Source organism: Erythranthe guttata, chromosome 12 (genome assembly GCF_056151865.1).
Source record: "Erythranthe guttata isolate IM_541 chromosome 12, IM_541, whole genome shotgun sequence".
NCBI lineage: Eukaryota > Viridiplantae > Streptophyta > Magnoliopsida > Lamiales > Phrymaceae > Erythranthe > Erythranthe guttata.
The window spans coordinates 4,264,578-4,286,073 of record NC_142544.1 but is presented as its reverse complement, the minus strand read 5'-3'; the positions used below and the strand labels follow the sequence as shown (position 1 = coordinate 4,286,073).

Below are 21,496 nucleotides of genomic sequence, written 5' to 3'. Positions count from 1 at the left end.
AAACAGACAACATTTAAAAAAAGTATGTGAATATACTTGTCATTATAACATCAAAGAAAAACATTGAACTAGAAACAGACACTCACCACGTTGGAGGTATTTGAGCATTCAATCTTCCTCTTTCCTGATGTTCATTTATCCCTCCACAATTTGTAAATTAATTAATACATATGATAAAACATAGAAACAACAAACTGTATGCAACTACTACTGACTTAAACATGTCTAATTTGCAGTGGTCTGACAATTAAAAATAATTTACATATTCGCAACTGTAACACCCCGCGTTTCCGATACCCGGTTTTCGTATTTTTCCTCTCGTCTTCTTTGCATGAATATGTGTTGTATGTGCGAATTTAATTAATTGCTTTTCAATTTGCTATATCTGCTATTTATGTGAATTTATGTGAACTAATGTGCATTATATGTCTACATGAATATTTTTGATTTTATTCTCTATTTGCGCAACTAAAATGTATTTCATGTGTTTAATATAATTGAACACGTGAAATTATGTGATCTACGTGGATTTAGTTTTAGTAAAATAAGAATTTACTTTCTCACACTAGAAAGTTTATATGCTTAATTGATAGTAATTTCCCCTCTTTAAATTGGCTAGGATTGTATGTGTTGCATGCATACACTTATTCCATGTGCATTTTCACTTGACTTTTCATTTAGCATTATTTTTAAGATAACTTAAATGAAATTTCCTAGAAGTCCCTCTAGATTATTTCAAGTTACTCCTAATTGCAAAAAGACCCCTCTTCATACTTACTCATTAAGAATACAAGCCTCTTCAATTCTATAAATACCACCCTCTCCTCTTCATTTCCTCACACCAAAAATCAGCTAAGTCTCCTTCTCCTTCCCCCTCTCCATCGATCAAAATAGCCCCAAGTAGAAGAAGAAATCTCTTCTTCTAATTCAAGCATTCCCCATTAAATCTCTTCATTATTCTTCTTCTTCTCGTTTTTCTTTCATAAAATTCCTAGCTAGTATAGTTCTTCATCTCCAAAAGAATATTCTTCAACCAAGGAAGGGATTCTCTAGTGGGTTTCAATATACACAAAGCCCTTCAAATTCTCACAGACCCTAAGGTAAGAATCATGGAATTCTTGCTACATCAAGCTAACATCAATAGTATTTCCTTCTCTTCTCTTTTGAAAAACTTCCCTTCTTGATTGTTTGAAGAATCGAAAGCTTATGAAAGAAAGTGCTCATAGTATATTATATGTTTAGTCTCATGCATGTTAAGATCCATGCTTGAATCCTTGATATTTGATGAGAAAAACGATGATGTTTTGATATGTTTAATTTCATGTTTAAAGCTTTGCATGTGAGAATCTAACTCTTGATTCTTGATTCTTGAAAGAAGATCGAAAATTGGTGAGAAACTCGTAATTTGATGATGATATGCTATGAAATTTATTATCCTTATGTTTCTATTCATTGCATGTCAATATTATTGATTTAATAGTTTTGATCTTATATGTTTAAGGTTTGGATTTGAGGCATCTAAGTTGATTGAGTCTAGAATCTTGACATAGATGGTTATGTGTAAAATTTACAAATTCATAGGTATGGATTTTAACCCATGTTTCACCAATGAGTTTATTTACGAAAACTACGAAATTTTATATAATAATAGATCTCTCTGTTATGGTCATATTGATATGTGATTTGTAATTTTTAGAGTAGAAATAAATAAGTTATGAATTAGTTACTGAAACTGTACAAAACCAGAGTTAGTTTAGAATTAGTATTGAAATCTAATGTTTTCCTCTTTCAAATTTATTGATTCCTCTTGGAACGAAACCGCCACTTAGAGAACTCATTTGAGATAATATTGGGTAGTGTTTGATAAAGTATAATTTATAGAAAATGTTTGAAGTCCCCTCCCATGTTCTGCGTTTTAAACTGCACTATTGTACCATTTTACTTATTTATCCTAATTTCATAAGGATTTTCTTAAACTGTTTTTCTGGGGTATATGGGACGTCTAATAGTATATGTTGTTAAAATTGCAAAATGTTTTAATGAACGATTAAAGAGTAATGAATTTTTAAAGTCACTCCCTCTGTTCAGATTTCAAAACTGTACCACCTTAGAAATTTATTTATATCTTATATTCGGATAATGATTTTTATAAACTGTTTCTCATTGATTTTAAAGACATATAAAGGAGTATGTTGTAAAAATTTCAAATGATTTTGATTTGTGGTGCAAGAGAAATGATTTTTCAAAGTTCGGATTTCATAACTGTTTGATTTTCTTAAGATGACTATTTTTATCGAAGTATTATTTTCGATAATGGTTCTAATATCCACAGTAGGACAAATAGGTTAGTAATGAAGGTGAAAACTCTAATTTATGTCCTAATAATCTAAGTTTAGGCATCTTGTTGCATGCTAAGAAAGAATTAGAGTCTACTGGCCTAGAACTGTGTTATATGAATCAAGAGTAAGATTTAGAAATATGATTAATTGATTTCTATGATGAGTTAGAATACTTGATTGTTTTCATATATTATTTGTTATGATATGTGACACTTTTGAAATAAAGGTGTATATAATAAGTGATTAGCGTAAAGTAATTTCGTATGTGATAATTTTCATAATTCATGATATGAGTGATATTGATTTGCTATGAATGACATGGTTATATGATTATGTGATTATAATATGGTGCTATTATGTGATATTAAATGTTTATGTGTACTTATGAAATGTAATGTGAAACAAAAGTGTTATGTTCTATATGATTATGTGTTCAATGATTTGATTAAGGATGTGAAGTATAATTGTTGTGGTATTTGTTACTTTATGCTTGTTTATGTGAAAATGAACATAGATAGATCATGTAAGCATTATGTGATTCATTAGTAAGTCTACGATGCATAAATCACGATTTTTCAAAGTTAAAAATGTTTGGAAATTGGTTGTGGATCTAGGTGAATAAGTATGGGATACGGGGGGCTAGCATTTCGTTAGTGGTTGATAGTTGGGGTCCACATAGGGGCCTGTCCACATAGGGACTGATTCACATAGGAATCGGGATTATAAACCACTAATTCGGCTATAGTAAAGTTATAGCCGTGACTATATTCCGGTTAGTGGTTGATAGTTGGTGTCTACATAGGGACCTGTCCACATAGGGAGTGATTCACATAGGAATCGGGATTATAAACCACTAACTTGGCTATAGTAAAGTTATAGTCGTGACTATAGTAAAGTTATAGATCACAAGCTCCAAAATACACGGCTTATTGTCGAACTCCACGATTGTTTTTCCAAACGGGCCCAATGTTTTCCAAAATACACGGCTTATGTTTTATTGCATATTAAAGTAAAGAAAAAAAAGGGTGTTAAGTACCCGACTTTTGCATATTAAAATAAAGAAAAGAAGGGTGTTAAGTACCCGACTTTTGAAAGAAATGAAAGGGTGTTAAGTATCCTTGAAAGATTCAAATGAAAGGTAAAGGTAAGGTATAGTAAGTGTAAGCTTGAATGATCATAAGTTTATTATGTGTTTGTGTATGTCTATATATATGTGTGTATATATAAATTATGTCTAAAGACTTTTTCAAAACCTTGTTATTACTTCCGGATTCTTACTGAGTCTTTTTAAAGGCTCATATAGATGTTATCTTGGTGTAGGTAACTCATGAACCGAATCCGAGAAGCAAAGTTGAACCAAGTTCGGGGAAAACCGAGGGATCGAGCCGTATGGAATTTATGTGGATTTTAATAAACTTCCGTTTTGGTACTTAAATATTTTAGTGGATTGTAATCCGTAGTACTTGAATATGTTACCGGGAAATGATTTTAACCCTTATGTATAATATAATGTTTTCCGACTAGTCTTGGTATAATATATATATATATATATATATATATATATATATATATATATATATATATATATATATATATATATATATATATATATATATATATATATATATATATATATATATATATATATATATATATGGGGCTGGCAATCGGGCCATTTGAGTCTAGCTTGGGTCGGCTCACGCTCACATACCATCGGGCCTCATTAGTATAGGCTCAAGCTCGGACATGTAATTTTTCGGGTTTCGGGTTTATATCGGGCCCCATTACTATATAATTGTAATGAGTAAAAAAATTTATAAAAATAAGTGATGAACAAGATTTACTTCCAATGAAGACAATCCAAAAAAAAACCTAAACGATCTTTGCATGTTATTTCAAAATGTTGATAATAAGACTGGAAAAAAAAAAAAAAAAGATTAGTAACTCTTATTATTGGAAACGTTTTATATTATCAAATCTCGCTGATATGTTGCATTTGATTCATATTTAACTTATTGCCACCGCCACTACTTAATTCCTTTTATTTTGACTTTTTTCTTTACAAAATCAAATAATCTTATACATTCATAACTTGTATGTTGATCTATGACATTCTAATAATAAATATATTATATATTATTATTATTATCCAAATCGGTCGGGCCTTATTCTGGTTGAGCCATAGTAAGCTCAAACTCGGCTCATGAATAAATCGGGTTTAGTAAAATGGCTCAAACTCGGCCCGACAAACTAAAAAGTAAGCTCGACTCAAATATAATCAGGCCGAGCCATCGGGCTTCGGTTAGGCCCGGCTCAATTGCCGGACCTATATATAGATATATTCAGAAATAAAATCGGATCGGAAATCTGAATTTCCAATAACTTTATATGTGATTCCAATTCCGTTCCAAAAATAATCGAAAAAATAGGAAATCACAATATCAGAAATAGCAATGAAAAAAATGGTTCAATTCGGATATTATTTTATCGGAAGTGACGGAATTCAGAAATTCCGTTCCGATTTCCACCCCTATTATTTATAATTAATGTTTATATTTATACAAAATATATTACAAATTCAGTTATATTGCAAATAGTGTTTAAAAATACATTTAAAATAAGGAAATGTTAAGATGAATACATAATATTAGGGAATTCAAAAAGGTGTAATCATTATAATTTTGGGTAAATCGACGGTAAATCTGCACAAATATTTTCATCTCTAGATAATCGTGCAAATCTTATCAAATACTACTCCCAATCTTCTTCAACCGTCCCTCTTACAGCATAATCTAACCCCAAACTCTAGTCTTTTCCTCTTCTAAATAAAAATCTTACCCATTAACCCTAGTTGTATTCTATAAATCTCTCTCCCACTGTCTTCGTCTCCCATTTTTAATCTTGATTTTCTACACAAATTCAGACGTTCATATCCACGGTCAAATCCTTGATCTCCACATTAAAAAAATGACTGGAAAATATGATCTGACCAACGATTGTGCATAAAGCAGCAAGAAACTCAAGATGACATATGAGTCCCTGTTTCGGATTCTTACAATGAAATAATGTTCGACGATTTCCTTACAACACTGACGTGGCTGGTGAGTTTCTCTACTTTAGTCCGAGGGTAAAGGTTTTGGGGGAGACTTGGCCGGGTGAATTTTTTGATCAAAAGGCCGATAGACGATGACAATTTCATAGATTGGGGTGTCAAACAACTGTTAAAGGATAGGCGCTTATGGGTACTGTCAGGATAGCGAATATCCGACCAGATTTAGGTTTGAGATAAACCTTGTCCGTGAGTTCTATGCCAATCTGGAGAGGGCTGTTGGGGACCAGTTATCTTGCCTTTCTGGACAAGTTTATGTTTGTGGCAAAGTGTACGAGTTCACCCTTAGTTGCTCTTTAAGTTGTTGAATAAGATATTTGGCACGCATGATAAAGACGCATTGAGATCAAAAGTATCTCACGAGGATTTCACAAAGGTCATGACTGAAGAAGATCAAGCAATAGCATGTGGTTGGTCTAAAGTGTACTCATCTCACGAAGCTATATGCCATATTGCATGAGATAGGATGTTCGAACAGGTTCCTGAAGTTGACTTCCAATCTCGTCAGTGGATCAAGCTCATTTCCTATATGCTGTCAGATGCGGAATTGAAATCAATATCGGCGAATTTACTTTTCGCTGGATATTGGAACAGACGGAGCGTGTTTCTGATGTTCTAATATTTCCTATTCTAATATTTATTTGCTTTGTGAGCAGAAATACGTTGTGAGCAGCAATGCAACTTGTAACAGTGTTCCCGCTAAGCCTATCGTGATTCCGAGTCCGAAGACTGCATTCCATGCAATGTTGCAGAGACAGTTGGATGTAAGGCGTGATGAAGTCGATATATATATATATATATATATATATATATATATATATATATATATATGGATTAAAATTATGATATATGATAAAGGTTAAAGTTTAGTGAGTGTATTAAATATAATGTAAATTTTTGTCATATTGTATAGTTCATAATTGAGTTTATTTGGATATTATGTAATGTTTTAAATTTAGTTGTTATTATTACTACTAATAGCATAGTATATAGAAGGTGCTCATGCGTTATAAGTAGGGCTGAAATGGCTCGGATTGAAATTAGCATTTTCGGAAAATTTCTAAAAAAATTAGAAAGTACAAAATCAATCACAATTCCAATTCCAAAATTTTCGATATTCAAAACGTCATTCCAATTCCACAAGGCCCTGAAATTTCGGAGTTTCGGAAAAAAATCGGAAATCACCAGTGGCGGATATATATATATATATATATATATATATATATATATATATATATATATATATATATATATATATATATATATATATATATATATATATATATATATATATATATATATATATATATATATATATATTGATGATACTAGAAATAGATCACCTTAAGTAGTTACGATAGAGAGAGTTGGAAGAGCAAAGTGGATCACTGCATACGTGTTAGATGGCTCTGAGATACCTGCGAACAGAGAACACGTGAACTAGGCCGGGGGTTGATCCGGCTGAAACCTCTCCGACGCACAAGTCATACGTGCGGATTGTAGAAATAGTTCAGAGAATATGGGGCCGCGCATTTGATGGAGGAGAGAGGGTATGGGGCCGCGGTTTAATGGATGAGAGAGGGTATGTGGCCGCGCGTTTAATGGAGGAGAAAGGGTATGGGGCCGCGCGGGCATTACATGCGCGGGAGAAGGAGTGAGGGCGCGTGCACTGCACGCACGAAGAGAGAGAGAGAGAGAGAGAGAGAGAGAGAGAGAGAGAGAGAGAGAGAGAGAGAGAGAGAGAGAGAGAGAGAGAGAGAGAGAGAGATGTTTGGCGTGTGCGATGCACACGCGAAGAGAGAATATGCGCTTTAAAGCAATGCGCGTGAGATACACACGCGAACTGGGCAAGCCCTTTTTTTCTCCTTTTTCCTGCGCATTCGCACGGACCGAGGTGAGTGTTTTGGAAAATCGCGCGTGCTGTGCGTGCTTTTGTTTTTTTTTTTTTAATTATATATTTTTTGTTTATTTTCTTTTTCTTCTTTTTTTTTTCTAAATAGCACGTGGCCCAAGGGGGGCGGAATTGTAGGTTCTTCATTTTTTCTTCATACTTGGAGTATATGGGTTTGCCCACTACTATTTCATTTAACGTTTATATTGTATGAAATTGTCATTGGTTTGACGCGTTGCTTGTATGTGTTTACATTTAGCATTATGCATGATTTACTTGATGAGGGGATTAGTCTCTCAAGATTTTTTTTATGGGGATCGTGCCCCTTGTCAGACCTCATGGGTCGTAAGTATGTTAGGACTGTGGCCACGTTTTAAATATATAACCCAATGAAGATAAATAGAGATGTTTATTAAATCAAGTTGGCCAGACTATATAGATTATCATAACATCTCTAAGTGTTCCCAAGGTTAATGTTGACTTGAGCTAATAATTATGTAGTGGTAGAGCAATAACGAGTGTAAGGGAAATAACTTGCTTTAGTCATTGCTTGAAAATGTGAAGGTTACAAGCCTACTAGAGGCGAATGTAACTAAACAAGTAGGGAGTGAATCGCTCAAAATAAATAAACTTGTACTAAGTAGATGATGTAGGTGTTTCGTCCAATTGATGTAGAGAGGTGATAGGATGCATCATCCTTAAGGTAGGATAGCCCCCCAGTTTAGGATGATAAGATCACTAACAATGTTATGGGCTCGAGAGACTCCAAGTGTCATTGACATCATTGGAAGTCCAGAGATGTAGAAGGAGATTGTCAATGAGATGTGGACGATTGTCGTCGGCCATCTTGTCACCGGGTGTTGAAGTGATCTTCATCTCTTTTCCTTTTGGGACGAGGGAGGGCCGAAGCCTCTTCGATGTGCACGTGTTTCTCAGCATGACTTAGTAGCTCTTCCACAGTGGTTGGAGGGCTTCCTGCAATAGATCCCTTGAATCTACCTTCCTTCAAGTTTTGTTGAATGATTCCGGAGAGCATGCTTCCTCCATGTGAGGAGCATCGTGAGTTGCCTCGACAAATCGTTGAATGTAGTTGCGTAGGGTTTCGCCCTCTCTCTGGGTGATAGTGAAGAGGTACCCCGGAGTCTTAGCGTACTCTTTGTTGATAGAGAAATTGTGGGTGAAGCGATCCGTTAGTTGGGAGGAGCTTCAACTGACCCAATGGGCAAGGAGTTGAACCAGCTCAATGTTTGTTCGGAGAGCGTTGTGCGAAACATCTTGCTTATCGCCGCGTCAGTTAGGCCATATAGACCTGCCATAGCGTAGAACCTTTCAAAGTGCTCATGTGGTCGCTAGTTCCATCGAACTGCGGTAGACTCGAGACTTTTACCCGTTGAGGTAGTATCTCATTGATTATTGCGACAATGAAGGGACTGCGCCTTATTGAAGGTATTGCCCTTCTACCAATGGGATTACTTATGTGGGGAAGGTGATTTTAGCAAGATACCTGTTTGTTAATTTAATCCTCTCCACCATTGCGTGGAGGAGATCGTTGGCAAGAGGCGTTGCCTCTTGAAGGTAAACGTGGGTCTTGTCATCCAGTTCGTGTATCTTGGCGATGAGTAGATTGTTGCATTCAAGATGCGCTGGTGGTGGAGGTTGTTGTGGCAGGGGTGGAGATGCAAGGGGAGTGTTGCCTCCTGTTGTGGCGATGTATTGTGCCACTGCTTTAGTGGCAGCATGAGCTGAAGATTCCGCAATCATGTGTTGGAGGGGCTCTTCGTTATCTGCACCGTTCGAGAAGCTGGGAGTGGTGGATCCTGCGGGGGATTTATCTGGACCTCATGAGGTGGATCCTGATTACGAGGTGGATCCTGATTACGAGGAGGAAGTGGCAAGCCAGAGTCTCAACGAGGTGAGAGGTTGTTAGTGTTGGGAATCGGACACGTGTACGCAGCGGAAAACAAAATTTTTATGCGAATTTAAACAAATTTAAATCACATAATCACATGCCCGATAATTGTAAACAATTAATTGCGTACCTTTGCGCTTCTAGCGAAATTAAAAACAACATACATGCTATTTATTTAATCGACACTAAATCAATCAGCATGCTCGTATTAAATCAATTAACATGCTCGCAGTAAATTACGAAATTCAGATAATCACATAAGACATGCAAATTCATACAACTAACTACGATACGAACATACATATTTAATCTTAATTAAATCAAATATCGAACGACTACGGATTCTAAACTTTACCTCTTGAAGCGTGAAGTAGGCGCACGAAACGAAGCAAGATTGCCACGGAAATAGATCCGTGCAATCTGGGAGCGACGACGGCGAAGCGGCGGCGGCGAAAGCGTGAACAATGGCGGCGCGTGAGGTTCACGCGCTGTCTTCAGGCGGCGCGTAGGACCGCGTGCGTCGTTGGCTCGGTGGCTGCTCCTCGATTCTTCGATTCTTCGATCTTCCTCTTCTCCGATTTCACCTCGTATACTTCGATCTACTAAAACGTGGCACTAAACACGAAATAATTAGAATAAAACGGAAGAAACAAAAAGAGAAAAGAACTAACAAGACGATCGGCCAAGGGGAGGCCGATTCCGGCGAGTTGACGGCCGTGGTGGCCGCGGGAGAGATCGGCCGAGAGAGGGATGAACGGCTAGGTTTTGTATTAGGGTTGTGTGTATGTGCAAGATCTATAAATCAAGTATTTATAGTGTCTTCCATAAAAGCCCTAACGAGCTTAAGTTGGACCGGGCCCAACAACTTAAGTTCGTTAGTTCTTTACTTGCTCGTTTCTCTCAATTCAATGATCTGAAAATTGTAACTATTAAATTTTCGGAATCATTATAATGTCCTCGTCATTAAGAGTGCCAATTCTCGATTTCCAACTTTCTAAAAGTGGAAACCTTAATTCAGTGCACTTTCTAAATTTGGAAACTTCCCGATTTACATAGTCCACTAAGATGTTCGCCTATTCTTTTCCTTTTCTTATTCTCATTGATAATTCCAAATTACGAATTTTGGACCCAATCATATTGACTTTCAATCATTCAAAGATAAAACATTTTTATCACTGACCGTTTATTCAAAGATCTAATGTGCACGAGCAGTGTAACCCTCGATGGTTCAGGTGTAAGCTAGTCGTGGGCCCACAACCCTTTGTGGTCAAAACTCGTCCCTTAGAGTTACGATTAAGATGAATCTCGTTTCACCTTAATCACCCAACGAATCAATATTGGCGTCTAGCAACTACGCGTCATGATTCCCTAGATATAAATGAAGTGCCTGCAAGAAATTTTTGATATAGTTAGCGTACAGTACGATCCCTTCGATTCATATATCCCGATTGAACTAGATGCATTGGTTCATCGAGACCTCCTTAGTAGTTCAATGACCGTGCGGTCGTTCTAAGTGTTGTAATCGTTACATGCATGACTTAGAGAATGGAATTTTCTAATCATCACTTAGTCAGCTCTGGGCAAAGACTTAGAGATTACAAACTATGGGAACGCACAGGACATCCAAGACTATTCTTGCGATCGAATTCCCAACTATAGTGCACAGACTTCCCACTAGATTTTGGACTGCACGAACACTGGCCCTTGGGATGTCCTCGGTGGAACTCAGGGACAGGTCACGATACAACATGTCTTCTAGTGAAGTCACGGTGATGTCTAGGTCATAAGGACTAATGGTATACAACTATACCATAAATATCTCTACTCGATTATTAAGAACCACTTAGAGATTTCTAGGGTGAGGGAGTTCAGTGAACTCTTCAACTTACGAGCACCCACTTATACATGTCGATATCACAATACCGTTTACTGATGAGATGCAGTACACATATACTAAGTGCTAGTCTCTTAATGGGAAAGGTCGATATCCTCATTGGTGGCGTAACCCTTCGACTAGGAACACGTTTAATAGTTATAATACTAAAGTAAATATCTCACGATCCTAACGATCAATTGCTAGTACTTGTTATAACTGTAAGGACTATATCTATGCTTGTGACAAAGGGACAAAGATATAAAATGCCAAGGTGTTTTTATCTTTCACACGAAAAAGGTTTGTTTATTACAATAATAAATGGAAAGACCATAGTCACAAGTTGGCTTGTTGGTCACCTACTCTAACAGTTAGCATTGGCATGTTCTCTCTAAGTAGATGACTCAGGGACATCATGCGCGCTACGTGATCTTGTATGCCCTCTCACAGACGGCGTCATTATGATGATGCTAGAAATAGATCACCTTAAGTAGTTGAGATAGAGGGAGTTGGGAGAGCAAAGTGGATCACTGCTCACGTGCTAGATGACCCTGAGATACCTACGAACAGAAAACACGTGAACTAGGCCGGAGGTTGATCCGACGGAAACCCCTCCGACGCTCAAGTCAGACGTGCGGATTGTAGAAATAGTTGAGGGAATATGACTCGTAGTATTATTCAGATAATAGGGTATACCTTTAATAAATGAACTATATCGTTATTTATACCTTGTCGATTGGGTTGTCATTAATTTGTTCGGCTCAAACCTTATTTGAAGGTGATTGGCCTTTCGTAGTAGTGTTCTTCTAAATTGGACTCGTGGCCTAGTATGTAAAGAAATAGTAGGCTACTTTGGTTGACCCAATTAGGCATATCATTCATATATATATATATATATATATATATATATATATATATATATATATATATATATATATATATATATATTGGATATGTAGGTACAAGTAAATCTTGTGATTTATTTTGGTTTCAATTTTAGGAGGACTTTTGAATCTGAACAAGTGTTGTTTGGATTCTTGTTATTAATTTTTTTTGCATTATGTATGTTATTATTGATTTGCAGATACAAGTAAATCATCTGATTTATTTTGGGTTCAATTTTGAGAATCATATTTGAATCTGAACAATATTATTTTGATTCTTGATATTATACTTTTAGCATTATGTACCTTATTGTTGAATTTGAAGGTATAAGTAAATCATCTTATTTACTTTATGTTAAATTTGATGAGAATTTTGAATCTTAACAATTTTGTTTCAATTCTTGTGATTTGATTTTTGTATCGTATATGTTATTATTGAATATGCATGTACAAACTAGTCGTGATTAGTTTGGGTTCAATTTTGAATCTATTCCACGTTTTTTTGGATTCATATAATTGGATTTCTATAATAGGATTGTTATTAAGTATATAATTTTTTGTGTATATATTGTGACTTGTAAAAAAAACTTTGTTTTCATATTTTATATAGATAATCTGGTTATGCTTTATTCTATTTTTTTTTTCATTTTGTTGTCTTAAGTTGCAATTATAATATCATTTTTTTATATACATTTTTATTTTTCCAACTTCAGTCTTTTACTAAAATCCCGTAGATTAGAATTCCCTAGGCTTTGATTCCTTAGTATTTAAGACTATGAAGTTAATATAAAAATGCATAATTTGATACCACTCATTTACTTCTATAAAAAAACAAATTTAATTCGTGATTAACGTCAAGTTAATGCAGCATGAGCAAGTGGAGGGTGGATCTATTCATTAAATGAAACAAAAAATTTACTTTATTTGAAAAATTATTTCATCAAACCCTAGTGCAGTAACCAAATAAATCCACTGTAAAAACCTTAATGCAGCATTATCTAATAAAACCAGTGTAAAAGGCATGTCTTATAGTGAACCAAAAGGAAATCAATTTTAATACAAATGTCTTACAGTAAATTAAATGATGCTTAATGAGTGGTTTATTTTATTTTAGGTACAACTTGACGATTTGGAAGTTCCAGGGACGAAACAAGCCAAAAAAGGTCAAAAGCGGGCAAAAACGGAAGAAAACAAAATATGCTGAAAATTGGCTGAAAAGTGCCCGCGCGGCCGTGCCAAATTTAGCCTATTTTTGGCACGGCCGTGCCAACTGCAGAAGTTGGGCAGAAGGTTTCGGCGATTCTCGTGCGCCCGTGTGAGAATTACACTGATTTTCGCGCGGCCGCGCCAAAACACGTTGGAGACAATTTTGGACTTTTAATCACACAAGGAAACCTAGAATCATCTACCAAGTTAGGACATCTATTTAAGGGTAAACCAAGCACGGATTAAAAAACTTTGAACACAATCTTGGAGGGAGAGAACGAAGAATCGAAGACGGAGAATTGACAAATCTTCATCATAATTCTTCATTTATCTATCTTTTCTTAATCTATGTCTTTTTATATTTTTATTATGTTTTTCGTAGCGAACATGAGTAGCTAAGTTTTTAATCAAGGATTTTGTTGGAACCCTATGTGGGGATGGTGAACCCATTTTCTTGAGATTATGCAATTATGATTTTATGATTATTTCTTATACTTGTTATGATTGTTAGTGCATGAACTTGATCAATTTATGTGCTTTATCTGTGATTATGGAGATTGACTCGACAGAGCTATTTTGATAATTAGACGGTAAGTATAAGAACCTTCGAGTAGTTTTCACCGGATGAGTGTGTCAATTGCATGTGGTGTCGTAAACATACAGATATCACCTTAGGTAGCCATTTACGAGACTTGTTAGTTAATGCTTTATTCATAATTTGGTTGCATAGACATATAGTGAACCGTTTATGAATAATAGACTCATAATACACGCGACAACAGGTTATGAGTAAATTAGTGTCTCGGGTTAATAATCATGAATCATATATTTCATAATTGAGGGGTTTTAGGTGAGCAATTCTTGCATAGGGGGAAGATAAAATCCTAAGTCCGTTTTTTTATTGATATTTTCTCGTGTTTTATTGCTTTGATAATTAGTTTAATTAGATTTGACAACTTTGCGTAGGCTGGATAAAAATCATAATTGTTAGAGTTTGGTACTTAGGATTAGATAATTTGAGTATTTCATGTGGGATCGACATCCGACTCTCACGGGTCCACTTTTACTACTTGTTTGCGATACGTACACTTGCGTGTTAGGCATTTAGCCCCAACAAGTTTTTAGCGCCGTTGCCGGGGAATACGGCTAAATATATCTATTTTATTTAATTATTTTATTTTCTTATTTTATTTTTTATTTTTGTTTTAGGTACTTTTTATGCGAAGATGACACGACACGAACTTGCTACCTCTTGATCCCGAAATTGAGCGAACGTTTAGGCATGCCAAGAGAAATCAACGGTTAGCTCAAAACGTTCCCGCAACAATGGAAGAAGAGATTAATCGTAGGGGAGATGACCAAGGGCGCCTACCGAATGCGGCAGGAAATATCGTCAACAAGCAAGAGCAACTTCAGCTAATTAATCCACCACCTCGTCAACGAGCATTGCATTAGTACACCGTTCCAACACTCAATGAGTTTCAATCAAGCATCCAACAGCCCCCCATTGAAGCCAGCAATTTCAAAATTCGAACGTGACTCCTTACTATGCTCCAAAACAATGGGTTGTTCAGCAGATTGGCTCATGAAGATCCACATCTCCACTTGGTCAACTTTCTCGAAACGTGCGATTCACATAAGATGAACGGAGTATCACCTGAAGCACTGCAACTACGCCTGTTCAAGCACTCGTTACAAGGAGCAGCCCGAGAATGGTTACAAACTCGTGCACCGCACTCCATCTCGTCTTGGCCCCAACTAGCACAACTCTTCATGAACACATACAACTCCCCGGCAAAAACTGAGAGAATCCGGAGAGAAATACAAAATTTCATACAAGAAACGGTAAAGCGTTATTCGAGACGTGGGAGTGGTTCAAATAATTAATTCGGAGATGCCCGAATCACGGCCTTCAAGAGTGGCGCCAACTGCAAATATTCTACGATGGATTGCAAGATAATTCGAGGACTGTGCTCGATTCTGCAGCTAAAGGAATGTTCATGAGTTTGACATATGACGAAGCATACGAACTCTTGGAGCGAATCGCTAGAAATAAATACATGCGGGCATCAGACCGGTCAAATAGCGGAGCCGTTAAGACGGGAGGAATTTTGGAGTTAGACGGGGTCACCGCAATCACTGCCTAGTTAGAAAAGCTATCAAAACAAGTAGCAACTTTGCAGACTCAGCAAGTCCATGCAGTGCAAGGTCCTAACCAGTGCTTAGAAGAAACGGAGTCATTAAATGTACTCCAACACTTATAATCCGGGATGGAAAGATCACCCCAACTTTGGATGGGGAGGAAATCAGCAAGGACAAAGGCAAGCACCACCTCAAGGTCAACCTCCTAATTATTCACAACCAGCTCCCGGATTCCAAAATCCGCCTCAAGCTACACCCCAAGGTGGAGATCTCGCCAACATCTTAGCTCAATTTATGACATCCACCTAAGCTTCCATCCGAAATTTGGAAACACAGATGGGTCAACTTGCAACCCAGCTAAACGCGAGGCCATTGGGAGCACTGTCGTCGAATACGGAAGATCCTCGAAAGAGCAACATCGAGCAGTGCAATGCCGTAAGTTTAAGGAATGGGAGACAATTGGAGGAAGCCCCAAGAAAAGAAAAGAGAAGCGAGGTAATCGAGAAGCCAAGAATGATTGAAGAAAAAGAAACAATTCAAGAAAAACCATTGTCGACAGTGACTTCAAGAGCCCCTCCAATTCCATGCCCTCAAACGTTTCTCAAGAAGAAGCTTGATGCCGAATACCAATGATTTTTGGACAAGTTGAAGGAAATTCACATAAATATCCCTTTTATCGAATCCCTTTCAAAAGATGCCAAAGTGGGTGAAATTTCTCAAGGATCTCGTGACAAAGAAGAATAAATTTCAAGGGAACGAGATGATCCAACTCACGGAGCAATGCAGTGCAATTCTTACACGTCCCCTTCACAAAAACTCGGCGATCCAGGTAAGTTCACTATTCCTTGTACTATAGGAGGTAAAAATTTTAGATCGCTCATTGATTTAGGCGCTAGCATTAATACTATGCCTTATTCTACTTATAAAAATCTTGGGTTATGTGAGATTGAACCGACGGCTATAACTCTTCAATTAGCCGATAGGTCTTTAGTTTACTCAAAAGGTATTTTAGAGAATGTGCTAGTAAAAGTGAAAAAAATTATCTTCCATGTTGATTTCGTTATACTTGATATAGATGAAGATAGGGAGATACCTCTTATTTTAGGAAGGCCATTTTTAGCCACGTCGAAAACTCCAATTGATTGTGCTAGTGGTGATCTTACAATGACGGTGCATGATCAAACGATCAAATTTAATGTTTTTAGTGCTAATAAAAATCCATGTGATAATAATGATTGTTTTGCTATTGATCTTATGGATTTTACAAATCATGAAAATCTTGATGTTTTGATCTTGGACCATGGGAAAGCATCTTTGAGTGCAGGAGATGATGGCGAAAACGGGAGTCGGAAGGAGCAAGTTTATTTTATGAACTCAATTTCAACTCTTCCGAGAGATAGTCAAAAGAGTTGGGGTTTTAAAGACGATGTTGGCAAGCCTCATGACATCAAGAAGAATAAGCGAACCAGTCGAAAGAAGAATCAGATCTACCCATTTATTCAAGACTTCCTCCAAAAGGAAGTAAGGAGATGGGTTCAAAAGCTAAGGAATTGAAGAGCAGAAACAAAGTCTGGTTGAAGACTATAAACTTAGCGCTTCTCGGGAGGCAACCCGAGATTTTCGTTTTTTTTTTCTTGTTTTTTTTTCTTTATTTATTTTATAAGCATGCAAGCTAACAATTTAAGCATATTTTTAATTTTCAGGTCATGAGATTGATGCTCTGGAGCTCATACGGCCGTCCCAAAACAAAGCCAAAATCTCATACGGCCGTGTGGCAATCGGAAAAAGCTACTGCCCAATTTTCACTTTGCGCACGGCCGCGCGAGAAAAAACACTATGATCTCACACGGTCGTGCGAGAAACAGACAGCTACTGCCCCAATTTTGCAATTTGCACGGCCGTGCGAAAATCAGTACAAAACTGACATGGCCGTGCTAGATGGACAGACGCACAATTAAAGGCGAAAATTTCAGTAGCCCAGACATGGCCAAGACGACTAATTCAGGTGTATTCTATCTTTAAACTTTGTACTAATTACATTGAGGGCAATGTAAATTTTAAGTTTGGAGGTGGAAAATTACTTGCTTTTATGCGGAAAATTACTTGCTTTTATGTGCTTTAATTTTTTAGTTTGCATGCCTTAGTTTTTTTTTTATATTTGAGTTATTTTATTTTAGTTATTTATTTCGTAAAATAAAATGTTTGAGATAAATGCTTTGATGAATCATGATGATGAAAGATGGTCGATGTTTAATGATGAAATTGCTTGCTTTATCTTGATTTTGATCGAATTTTGGTGAGCTTTTAATTCAAAGTGTCGTAGGAAGGAGTCATTGTTAGGAATCACGAATTATGCCTTGCTTTGGTTGAAAGTTTTGTTTTTTAAAACGTGGAATTAATTTATGCTATATCATATGCTATTCGGTTTTAGAACTTGCCTTACGACTTTACAAAGTGAAATATTAAATTGTTGAGCAATTTGTGAAGTGATCTGGGCCATCTTTGAACCGTTTGAGCCTTTCAAGCCTACTTTTAAATTTTTATCATTCGAACCTTGATTGAGCCTTGGAGAAACTGTGTTCTTTCTTTTAGTCAATGTGTATAAGGTAGAATAAATGGAGATTCTTGAAAAATTACCCTTTGGAGTTCGGTTGGAAAATTTTATAAGGTCATTCTTCTTCCTCTACAAAAAAAAAAAAAAAAAAAAAAAAAAAAAAAAAAAAAAAAAAAGAGAAGGAGAAAGAGAGAGAAGAAGAAAAGACTAGAAGGGAGATGGAAGGACTAGTTGTTGAATTTTTGATTGAAAGCTCGATCCATAGTATTAAGAGCAAAAGTGGAGACTTTTGAACTTATAAAAATCGAGTTTATTAAAAGTCCTTAGAGGTGAATTTATTGTTTCAAACGCTTATCTTTCAAAATTTGGCGTAATCACCTCAATTCAAGAAACATAGCCACATATACCCATATTTCCTACCTCGAACCAAAAAGCCCAACATTTGAAAGCCAAAAAGTCCCAATGATCCCAATAGCTCAATTATTTGATACTAGCCGAGTAGAGAAATTTGGTGAGTCTTTGGAGTTGAATATTATTATGTAAGTATAAATTTTCTCCATTTTTAATTTGCAAATATGGGATACTTGAAGCGATAGCATGGTTTGTGGTTTTTGGCAAAGGGTGAGTGAATACGTATCTTTGAATTACGAGCTTGTAAATTTTTGAGAATTGTCATGATAATTGCAAGTTCTGAAAACATGAAATTGACCATTAATCTATGTGATGAGAGGCATTAGTTGTAAGTGTTGCTTTGAAGGTTCCTAGTTTTTGCTTGAGGACAAACAAAAGTTCAAGTTTGGGGGTGTGTTGAGCGTATATTTTACTCTCGATGTATACTTTCGTACGAGGATTTTTGTATACTTTTATTGATTTAATGATGCTTAATGAGTGATTTATTTTATTTTAGGTACAACTTGACGATTTGGAAGTTCCAGGGACGAAACAAGCCAAAAAAGGTCAAAAACGGGCAAAAACGGAAGAAAACAAAATATGCTGAAAATTGGCTGAAAAGTGCCCGCGCGGCCGTGCCAAATTTAGCCTATTTTTGGCACGGCCGTGCCAACTGCAGAAGTTGGGCAGAAGGTTTCGGCGATTCTCGTGCGGCCGTGTGAGAATTACACTGATTTTCGCGCGGCCGCGCCAAAACACGCTGGAGAGAATTTTCGACTTTTAATCACACAAGGAAACCTAGAATCATCTACCAAGTTGGGACATCTATTTAAGGGCAAACAAGCACGAATTAAAAAATTTTGAACACAATCTTGGAGCGAGAGGAGCGAGAGAACGAAGAATCGAAGACGGAGAATTGACAAATCTTCATCACAATTCTTCCTTTATCTATCTTTTCTTAATTTATGTTTTTTTATATTTTTATTATGTTTTTCGTAGCGAACATGAGTAGCTAAGTTTTTAATCTAGGATTTTATTGGAACCCTATGTGGGGATGGTGAACCCGTTTTCTTGAGATTATGCAATTATGATTTTGTGATTATTTCTTATACTTGTTATGATTTTTATTGCATGAACTTGATCAATTTATGTGCTTTATCTGTGATTATGGAGATTGACTCGACAGAGCTATTTTGATAATTAGACGGTAAATATAAGAACCTTCGAGTAGTTTTCACCGGATGAGTGTGTCAATTGCATGTGGTGTCGTAGACATACATATATCACCTTAGGTAGCCATTTACGAGACTTGTTAGTTAATGATTTATTCATAATTTGTTTGCATAGACATATAATGAACCGTTTATGAATAATAGACTCCTCATACACGCGACAAAGGGTTATGAGTAAATTAGTGTCTCGGGTTAATAATCATGAATCATATATTTCATAATTGAGGGGTTTTTGGTGAGCAATTCTTGCATAGGGGGAAGATAAAATCCTAGGTTCGTTTTTTATTGATATTTTCCCGTGTTTTATGGCTTTCAGAATTAGTTTAATTAGATTTGACAACTTTGCGTAGGCTGGATAAAAATCATAATTGTTAGAGTTTGGTACTTAAGATTAGATAATTTGAGTATTCCCTGTGGGATCGACATCCGACTCTCACGAGTCCACTTTTACTACTTGTTTGCGATACGTGCACTTGCGTGTTAGGTATTTAGTCCCAACAGATTCCACCTGCAAAATTTTAAAATTGTTGACGTTGAATATTTAAAAAAAGGCTAGAATGTGATCCAACATAATCTGGTGTGACATATTGCGATGTGCTTGACGAACATTGGACAAATGAGTCATCGGTGACCGCCTTACCATAATCATCATTTTCTAATGGGTCAATACTTGCTGAAGGTTTGGTATTAGCCCTTGCACGAGAAACTGAGTTTTGTTCAAATGTTGTGATTCTGTGTCCAAGTTTTCTTCAACATTTGCACAATTAAATTAGTAGCAAATATAGGATATGAAATTTAACTAATATTGACAAAAAAAAAAATATACACCAACCTGCATAATCCGCATAAATGCTTATTCGCTCTGGATCCGCCCTCAAGAACAATCTTAGCGGGATCACCGACATGTGGGATGTGTTTAACATTTTCAATTGGTTCCGCATCATCATCACCTTCATCACTTTCATCATCACCATCATCATCAGTTTCATCATTATCATCATCATCACCAGTATCATTAACCAAATCTTTCTTCAATACTCTGTAATCAATTTTCATTTTAGCATCCAAGTATAAAAAACGAGATGTGAGGTTCTTGCCAACGTCAACACACCGACGAGGATGGGTACTCTTAGCAGGAAATTCAGTAAGTGTCAAATTCTTAAAACCACATATTAAATGGCGACAATGAATGCCATCAGATTCGAGCTTCTTACATTTGCATTGGAATTCTTCATTGTTCAAATCGATTACGGTGGTAAATGTACGAGGCATTGCCTTGCTATGGTCTTAAAAAATGAATGTGTGCCGTCTATTAACAGGTACACTCTTGTTGAGTATAATTATGTTTGCCTCCTCCTTCAGTTCCTTTTGTATATAATCGAATATGGATCTAGTGCATATGCAACCGGCATGGTTCTCAAGACTGATTAATAAGCATGTACACTTCACTTCTCTGGGTGGATTCTCAGATTCCTTCTGCAGTACGTGAAACCTCTTTCCAATCCTTATTAAGAAACTATTGATGTACTACCTAACAAAATCTGTAAGGCTAAAACCAGAACGCACTTTCTATTTCAGTGAAGTGTTCATTGACCATGCACGTTCCGTGCTCCTCATCATAGAAAAGAACTTGCCTCGAAAAAATGCTTCTGCCCATAAATGTCGTTTTGAGTATATGTCATGTATTCATGGATGGTCGGCAACAGCAAATTTAGCAATCTATGTATGCCATTTAGCTTCGAATTGGGCCACACAGCATGTACTTTTCATTAGCTTTGAATAACATGCTGAGAATCCTGGAATTTTCATATTTGTTTCGGCATTACGTGAAATACGCCAGCAACAAAGACGGTGAGTTGCTTCAAGAGACACATCCCTAATTGTTGCTCACATTGATGCGTCATAATCCGTCAAAACAACTAGGGGTGCTTTTCCTTTCATGGATTTTTGAAACGTTTGTAGCAACC

At 36.4% G+C, this 21,496-nt stretch overlaps 1 long non-coding RNA gene across 1 annotated transcript; it reads left to right on the top strand.

Annotated features, from left to right (window-relative positions):
* The first annotated feature begins 305 nt into the window (after positions 1-305).
* Positions 306-3,862, top strand: LOC148766269 (uncharacterized). Its single transcript, XR_016034896.1, has 2 exons — positions 306-1,100; positions 3,660-3,862. It is a non-coding gene; the product is annotated as an uncharacterized LOC148766269 (long non-coding RNA).
* The last annotated feature ends 17,634 nt before the right edge of the window (positions 3,863-21,496 follow it).